Raw genomic sequence first — 9,621 nt, forward strand, 5'->3', positions numbered from 1 at the left:
GGCAGTTGCAAGAAGCGAAACCTATTAAGTCAGTAAGGCTACTTTCACACTGGGACAGACGTTGGCGTTAAAGCGCCGCTGTTTTTAGCGGCGCTTTACCGTAGTTTCAGCTGCGCTATTTGGCCGCTAGCAGCCGAAAAAGGGTTGCAGCGCTGCCCCATTGATTTCAATGGGCAGGGGCGCTCCTACAGCGCTGCAAAGATGCTGCTTGCAGGACTTTTTTTACTGTCGTGAAAGCACTCTGGCTTTTAGTGGCTCCGGGCAGTCTAGACGGGTAGACGGGCACTTCTCAGCGAACACTTCTGGGCACCCAGGCCACCGCTTGCTCAGATAATACAATAATTGGGTTGTCGCTTCTCAGGCCTTTTGACGAAGATCAGTTGGCGCTTGTTACCATGGTCTTCTGACGAGAGAACTTTGGGGGTTTTCCCTTACAGGGGCCCCCATAGGGAAGTGAAGGGACCTTTTTCACCCTATCTGGAGAGATGGCAAATTGTGGGTTGAGCGACTCGCTATGCTTTCTGGTGAAGCCAGAATTCAAAGAACAGATTTAGTTGAAGACTGTGGTGGTGGACATTTTGACGGATACCTTCAATATCAGGGTGAGAGATGTGTTGTGTCTGCATGATTTCTGCAGTCAGGGGATTTATGATGTGACCTTCCAATCTACAGAGATCTGCTGGAAGGTTTACGAGGTGGCAAAGAAGAGGGAATATTGAAATTTTTCCAGGTGGTTCCTTTATTTATACAAGAAGAAAAAATGATGATTGTGCACATGTACAGTCTGTTTGCTGATCCTGCAATGGTAAGGGCTTTTCTAGATAATTATTGTGAATAGTTAAAAGGGCGACAACAGGTAATGAATCGTTATCAAAAATGGACAAACAAGTACAGATTATTTGGAAGATTCAAACTTGACAGAGACTGTGTTGGGGGTGTAAGATGGCCGCCTGCCCTTTTCACTATTGGAGGGGAAAGAAGCTTTCTGTATTATCAAGGCCAGCCCAAATACTGCAGAAAGTGCCACATGTATGGACATATCAGTAGTGAATGCGATAAGATGGAGAAATGTAGATTCTGTCAGCAGGTGGGACATAAAGCTAAGGATTGCACTGCGGAAAGTGTGTGTGTGTGTGTGTGTGTGTGTGTGTGTGTGTGTGTGTGTGTGTGTGTGTCATTTGTAAACGTGCGGGACACTTGGCTAAGCAGTGCCAGGCTTATTTAAAAGAGAAGAGGAAGTATGCCAGGACCGAAGACAGACCGAGCCGGGGGGGATTAGGGACAGACGAAGAGGGGAGGCTGAGCAGGTTCCCGAGGAGGGGTGCCATGCCAGCAGGACCCCTGTGCCTGTGACCAATGATGTTCCACCCCAGGATATGGCGGGATGAATGGAGTGCGTGAGTCGGACGGTGACACTGCAGCTGTCACCACTGGCTCTGGATGCCCCGAGATAGCAGAGGGTGTTGGAGACTACGCGCGTGGTTTCAAGCTCCCCCCGCGAAGAGGGCGTGATGGAAGTGGGTGGTCTGGCTGGAGAGTCAAGGCTTCCCAGAGAGGGTGGAGATCGTAATCAAGGGGGCAGATCAGGCTGTCAGTCTGGCATCCAGCCCGTTCGTGCCGCCCATTTTGATTAGTGAAATTTCCTCCAGTGAGAGGGAGGTGGAGATGGAAGAATCGGACAGCGGGGGAGAGTTTAGAGTGCGACCAGCGTGTTACCAGTCAGCTGGGTTTCATACCTGGGGAGAAGGTAAGCGAGCTCAGCTAAAGAGGGGAGGAAAGGTCCCTGCATATAGCTTTATCTGGGGCTTTCTGGGGAGGAATCCGCCAGCTCACCAGGACCAAGGAGGAGACAGAGAGTAGGGCAAGAAGAGACTGGGCTGCAGAGGGGACAATATTAATGATGGCTAAGTTTTTTTTTTCTGACAATGGCTCTTACCATTGCTTCCTTGAATGTAAGGAGTTTGAAGGCTGGTTTTAGGAAGGCTGTGATCATGGTTTATTTGGGATCAGTGAAAACGGATGTTATTTGTGTCCAGGAATGTGGTGTGGAGGACCTACATGGCATTGTTGAGTGGGGAAAGAGGATGGCAGTGTGGGCACCCTGTTAGACAAGATTGGAAGGAGTGGGGGGGGGGGGGGGGGGGCTAGTCAAGAATGATATGAAAGTGCTGTCATATGAGGAGGTGGTGCCTGGCAGGTGCTTGTCTGTTATGCTGGAATATGAAAGTTAGAATTTAAGGCTGATAAACTGCTATGCTCCAGCAGATAAGAGGTGATGGAAGGAATTTCTTGATACTTTAAGATTACAGTTGCCAGGAAGAGTGGTAACGGTCGTCACTGGTGACTTTATTTGTGTGAGGAAGGGGTGTGACAGACATGGAACCAGTGGAGGGGGGTGCATGTGACCTCCTGGCTGGTGAGTGACTTTAGGCTTAAGGATGCTGCTGTGGTGGTGGAGGGGAACAAACAACACATACTTACTTTTCAGATAATGGGACCGTGTCATCACGGATCGATTTTCTTTTTGTATCTGCATTTATTGAGGTGAAGGGTTATGAGACAGTTCCGGTTCTCTTTTCGGACCATAAATTATTGTGCTGCAAGCTGGAATTGGGAGGAGTGAAATGTTGTAATGGTTTGTGCAAATTAAATGTGGCTATATTGGAAGATGAGGTGTGCAGAAAATTTTGTACTTACAGTATCACAAAAGTTAGTACGCCCCTCACATTTTTGTAAATATTTTATTATATCATTTCATGTGACAACACTGAAGAAATGACAATTTGCTACAATGTAAAATAGTGAGTGTACAGCTTGTCTAATGGTGTAAATTTGCTGTCCCTTCAAAACAACTCAACACACGGTCTAAACTGCTGGCAACAAAAGTGAGTACACCCCTAAGTGAAAATGTCCAAATTGGGCCCAAAGTGTCAAAATTTTGTGTGGCCACCATTATTTTCCAGCATTGCCTTAAACCTCTTGGGCATGGAGATCACCAGAGCTTCACAGGTTACCACTGGAGTCCTCTTCCACTCCTCCATGATGACATCATGGAGCTAGTGGATGTTAGAGACCTTGCGCTCCTCCGCCTTCCATTTGAGGATGTCCCACAGATGCTCAATAGGGTTTAGATCTGGAGACATGCTTGGCCAGTCCATCACCTTTACCCTCAGCTTCTTTAGCAAGGCAGTCGAAGTGTGTTTGGGGTCATTATGTTGAAATACTGCCCTGAGGCCCAGTCTTCGAAGGGAGGGCATCATGCTCTACTTCAGTATATCACAGTACATGTTGGCATTCATGGTTCCCTCAATGAACTGTAGCTCCCCAGTGCCAGAAGCACTCATGCAGCCCCAGACCATGACACTCCCACCACCATGCTTGACTGTACACAAGACACACTTGTCTTTGTACTCCTCACCTGGTTGCCGCCACACATGCTTGACACCATCTGAACCAAATAAGTTTATCTTGGTCTCATCAGGCCACAGGACATGGTTCCAGTAATCCACGTCCTTAGTCTGCTGGTCTTCAGCAAACTTTTTGTGGGCTTACTTGTGCATCATCTTTAGAAGAGACTTCCTTCTGGGACTACAGCCATGCAGACCAGTTTAATGCAGTGTGTGGCGTTTGGTCTGAGCACTGAAAGGCTGACCCCCCCCCAACACCCCTTCAAACTCTGCAGCAATTCTGGCAGCACTCATACATCTATTTCACAAAGACAACCTCTGGATACGATGCTTAGTACATGCACTTAACTTCTTTGGTTGACCATGGCGAGGCCTGTCCTGTTAGCTGCTGTATGGTCTTGGCAATCTTCTTATAGCCTAGGCCATCTTTATGTAGGGCAACAATTTATTTTTTCATATCCTAAGAGTTCTTTGCCATGGAGGTGCCATGTTGTAAAGTGTAGTTTCTCCAGTGCTGTCACATGAAAAGGTATAATAAAATATATACAAAAATGTGAGGGGTGTACTCACTTTTGTGAGATACTGTACCTGGAGAAGGAAGCTGCACCTTTTGTATAAATGTAAAAAAAATAGGTGTGGAGGTGGCGGAAGAGTTGAAGGAGGTGAGAGATTTGAGGGACAAGGATGTTAAATGATAAAGGTAAAATAATTATCTTAAATGCAAAGATAAAAGGACATGGAGGAGGGGGAGTGATGCACAAGGTACTTCCTTAAGAAGGCATTTTCTGGCAAGAAAGTGATGGCTACAGTGTGAAGGGTAAGAAAGAGTTAACAAGATTGAGACATTAAAAGGTTTGAAAAACATTTAATAGCTGACAGATGAATATTTTCTTTTTAGGGTCTTGTTTGTCGCAATGACCACAGAATAGATAAGGTCTGGTAAGAGCTGGTTGTGTTTGTCTTCAGACAAAGTCAACCGTCAGAATTTTAGTTAAAATTATGTCTCATGTGATGAACTCTGTCCTCCCTTCCTTTAAGTTGTGCAATGTCTGTCTTTATTTTGTATAAAGGTACAACCCTTACCATTGAAACGACTCTTTTGTGCACATGGAATGCTTCCAGAGCTCTGATACAGAATTCCCACTGATTGTCCAGGAACTGAGCAGAATTGACCCTTTCAGCACTGATGGCAGCTGGTGAGATGTGATGATCATCTGAGGTAAGTAGAATGTGTCTGCTTTGGTGACACTGTTATTCTTGCCTTGGCTCTGACAATACCGCATCCTTGTATAGTGCACAATTGTAGAGAGGTTAATTGTAAACTGCAGTGCTTTTGAGAAGCACGTTAAAGTAATAGTCTTTTGATTTGAAAATAGTAAAATAGAGGCTCTTAAGGAAAGAGCCAGATGGACAATCAGGGGGATTCTAACAACCTTTTGCTTCTCTTTCTATCGCTGTATAGAGTATAAGAATATTGTTTAGAGCTTATATTATTGTTGTACATTGCAAAAGGGTCTTGTAAGGTGAGACAACGACCCTTGGTAAATTTGTAAAAAAATTAAGAATGGGTAAGGGAGGAAAGTAAAGAATACCCCCCACCTAATCCTGGAGAGACATGTAAAGACTATGTGGCCAGAGTATGTGGAACAGATTATTTTTTGATAAATCCTTTCATAGATGATCTGGCCAGCTGGACATAAAGTATGTGCAGTAGCTCACCCTTCCCGCGCACAAGCGCAAATGACCAATTCCATATGGATATGGTCAGGGGACTCTGTTTGGGGATAAGAAAGCTTTCCCATGACACACAGGAGACCCTGAGTGGGACATGAAGTACATGAAGGAGGTAGGAGAAAACTGACTGTCACTGGAACTGTACTTTTACATCATTCATTCAGGATAATACCTTCATGCCCGGTAAATCTTTTAGGAAGAGATTATTATTATTATACAGGATTTATATAGCGCCAACAGTTTGCGCAGCGCTTTACAACATGGGGGCAGACAGTACACTTACAATACAAATCAATACAGGAGGGATCAGAAGGCCCTGCTCGTTAGAGCTTCCAATCTAGAAGGGAGGGTCAAGTGGAAACAAAAAGGTAATAACTGTGGGGGATGAGCTGATGGAAAAAATGAAAATACAGTTGTTGGTGTGGGTAGGATAGGCTTCTCTGAAGAGAAGGGTTTTCAGGGATCGTCTGAAAGCTAATAAAGTAGGAGATAAGCGGACAGATTGGGGTAGGGCATTCCATAGGATTGGAGAGGCTTTGGAAAAGGCCTGAAGGCGAGCGTGGGAGGAGGTGACAAGGGAGCTAGAGAGCAGGAGGTCTTGAGAGGAACGAAGAGAGCGAGTAGGTTGGTATTTAGAGACTAAGCTAGTGATGTAGCTGGGGGGCGAAATTGTGGATGGCTTTGTATGTAGTTGTTAAAATTTTGAATTTAATTCTTTGCCGGAGTGGAAGACAGTGGAGGGATTGACAGAGAGGAGTGGCAGACACAGAGTGATTGGTAAGGTGGATGAGTCTGGCAGCGGCATTCATAATTGACTGAAGAGGTGATAGACTATGTAGAGGTAAGCCAATGAGAAGGGAGTTGCAGTAGTCGAGGCGAGAGATGACCAGCGAGTGAATTAAGAGCTTTGTTGTGTCATTGGTTAGAAAGGGGCCTTTTTTGGAGATGTTGCGGAGGTTGAGGCGGCAGGATTTGGACAGTGATTGGATGTATTGCTTGAAGGAGAGTTCAGAGTCTAGGACTACACCTAGAACCTTGGCATGTGGGGATGGGCTTATAGTTGTGCCATCGATTTTGACAGAGAGATCAGGGTAAGAGGCATATGGGGGAGGAAAAATTATAAGTTCAGTTTTGGCTAGATTGAGTTTGAGGAAGTGGTGTGACATCCAGACTGATATATCTGAGAGTAAATTAGTGATACGTGAGGAGACAGAGGGAGTGAGCTGAGGGGTAGAGAAATAAATTTGGGTGTCGTCAGCGTAGAGGTGGTATTGGAAGCCATGGGAGGCTATCAGTTGACCCAGGGAGGTGGTGTAGATTGAAAATAGTAGAGGTCCAAGAACAGAACCCTGAGGGACCCCAACAGAGAAAGGAAGAGGAGGGGAGGAAGTAGAGTTATAAGAAACGCTAAAGGTGCGGTTGGATAAGTAGGAAGAGAAGCAGCGAAGTGTACAGTCACGGAGACCAAAGGCGTGTAGTTTTTTGAGGAGGAGGGGGTGGTCAACCGTATCAAAGGCAGCAGAGAGTTCCAGGAGTAGGAGTACAGAATAGTGTCGATTGGTTTTGGCTGTTAGTAGATGTTAGTTTTAGGAGAGCAGTTTCTGTGGAGTTTTGAGGATGAAATCCAGACTGAAGGGGATCAAGAAGGCCATTATCAGCGAGGTGTACGCTCAGTCGGTTGTAGATCAGACATTCAGGAAGTTTGGATAAGAAGGGGAGCAAGGAGATGGGGCGTAGGTTGTTAAGTTTGGATGGGTCCAATGAGGGCTTTTTAAGTATGGGTCTGACAAGTGCATGTTTTAGAGAGTTAGGGAAGATGCCAGAAGAGAGGGAGAGAGATTGAAGATGTGGGTTAGAGAGTGTAGCATTGGGGCCAGAGGGTGAACGTAGCATTTGTGAGGGAACAGGATCCAGAGGGCAGGTGGTAAGGTGGACATTAACAAGTAGTTTAGCAACTTCGTCTGTAGTGGTGGGGTTGAAAGAGGGAAATAATGATTGTGCCTGTGGGCATGAAGTGTAAAGCTTGGAGGGTGTCGGCACAGTAGAGATCTCCGCGCAAATAGTATCAATCTTCTGTTTGAAGTGATTGGCGATCTCCTGGGCAGTGAGTGAGTTGGTGAGATTTAATAGTAGTCTTAGAAATTGAAATTTTCTTGACTCAAAGAGGGGGAGTAGCCATAGCATCACCACTGTTATTTCAAACTGAAGTCCCTCCCCCATTTCCACAGGACCTCCCCCCTCTGGGCTAAAGACAGCCTTGATGTAGGATACATTTCATGCACCCTTTACAAGGTCAGCCTAAAACAAGGAGTATCCCCAGTTTACCACAAGCAGTACCATCTCTCCAAAGAGAAGAAGGAGGAAGGCATCAGACCCATTATTGAGCAATTCCTGAAACAAGGCATTTTAAGACCCATCATATCGCCTTATAACACCCCCATAAACCCAGTTAAAAAGAGTGATGATCATACAGGTTTGTGCAGGATCTCCGAGCAATAAACAACCTTGTGATTCCAATTGCCCCTATTGTGCCATCTCTCATTACCTCCATACCTGTGTTTATCAGTTATTGATTTAAGTAATGTTTTTTTCTCCGTCTCTGTTGATGAAGAGACGCAACTACTATTAACTTTCTCCTATAGAGTGCGCCAAATCAATAGCTCTCCAGGCCACCTGACAGTCTTGGGTACCTAGCCATGGTTCCGTCCTTCTTCAGTACATCGATGACCTACTGTGTAGTCCCTCCCATGAAGCCTGTTAGAAAGATTCTGTTTTACTGTTAGAATATTTAGCACAGACAGGTCACAAAGTGTCTAAGAAAAAGCTGCAATGGTGTCAGGAAACTGTTTAATGTCTTGGTTTTACTCTGTCCCATGGTGAAAGGAGAATCAGTCATAAGAGAGCTGTGGCTCTCCTGGGTCTGCCCCGCCCACATACCAAGAAGGAAGTGTTAACCTTCTTAGGTATGATTGATTACTGCCGCCAATGGATACCTGATTGCTCCCACTATGATAACATGCTGAGACAAGCTGCTCTACCTGACAGTCCTGACCTTGTGAAATGGAATGATTAATGCTTTTGTGTGGGATTACCTGAATATTGTAAAGTGTTTCATTTGTTTGCAAGGGACAACTGTAAAACCATGGCTGGGGTCCTTGCACAAGAGCATGTAGGAAAGCTGAGACCTGTAGCCTTTTTTTCTAAAGTGGTTCCGGTGCAAAGCATGCTGGCGTGTCTGAGGGCTTTGCTCTCTTGTGCCATGGCTGTAGAAATGGCTACATCATTTACATTAGGGCACCATATGGAACTACACACCAGATTGTGTATCTGCTAAAAAATCTTAATGCATGGCTAAGTGAGTATGAAGTCATCCTCATGAGCAACCCCTCCCTGCAGATTAGGTACAGCGCCCCCACGGCAAGGCCTGCTTGGGATAAAAGGTGAAACAGACAAATTAGTCCCTCCCATGATTGTTTAGACATTGTACATCAGGACACATCACCTCGAGCTGATCCACTTTCAAGTCCCATAGAGGGAGCACACACTGTGTTCATAGACGGGTCTTGCGCTAGCCCCAATGATCACACCTATTATGCAGGTTATGCAGTGGCAAAGCTACCTGACATAGCAATAGAGGCACAGCCCATCCCTTATAAATCAGCTCAAGCAGCAGAGCTTATTGCTCTAACTAGAGTGTGTCAGCTTTTTAAAGGACAAGAAGTGAACATTTACACAGATTCCAAATAAGCTTTCGGAGTAATTTGGCAGAGGCGTGGTTACATTACTGCCGATGGAAAATCAGTCTCCCATTCTTCCCTAGTCACCTACCTCCTAGGTGCTATTACACTACCTAGTAAGATAGCAATCATTCACTGTAAAGTGCACACACACACACACACAGTACTGATGACATTTCAAAGGGAAATGCACTAGCCAACGCCACTGCCAAACAAGCTGCTTTGATGGTTCCAGCTTTAATCCAAATGCCCCCCCTTACACCCCCAACTTTGCCCTGGGAACAGGTTTTGCAGGACCTACAGGCTATAGCTTCACCAGAAGATCTGGCCTATTGGCATAAACAGGGTCTGACAATGAGTCCGGAGACTGGACTCATTGCCAAAGAGGGGAGACCAGGCATACCAAAAGCAACTGCACCTTTATTCATCTCACAGTACCATGGCATATGACATAATGGATGGAAATCTACAGCTGAAATGTTAACATAAAACTTTGCAAATAGAGTGGAAATTTCACATTCCATGTTACACATTAGATTAGGCAGCCTTACACCTGAGGATATTCTGTGGCATGTCAGGTATGTCCATTAATTGGAAGAAAAGCCAGCTCTGCCAGTTGGGGCGGGAAATTCCAATTAACGTAGATGGAATTCAAGTGGTGGAGGAGGTCAAGGTCCTTGGAGTCTACTCTGATGCAAAGTGTAGCGGGAAACTTAGCTATGAGAAACTAGTTGCCAAGGTCA

The sequence above is a fragment of the Aquarana catesbeiana genome, linkage group LG04 (genome assembly GCF_042186555.1).
Source record: "Aquarana catesbeiana isolate 2022-GZ linkage group LG04, ASM4218655v1, whole genome shotgun sequence".
NCBI lineage: Eukaryota > Metazoa > Chordata > Amphibia > Anura > Ranidae > Aquarana > Aquarana catesbeiana.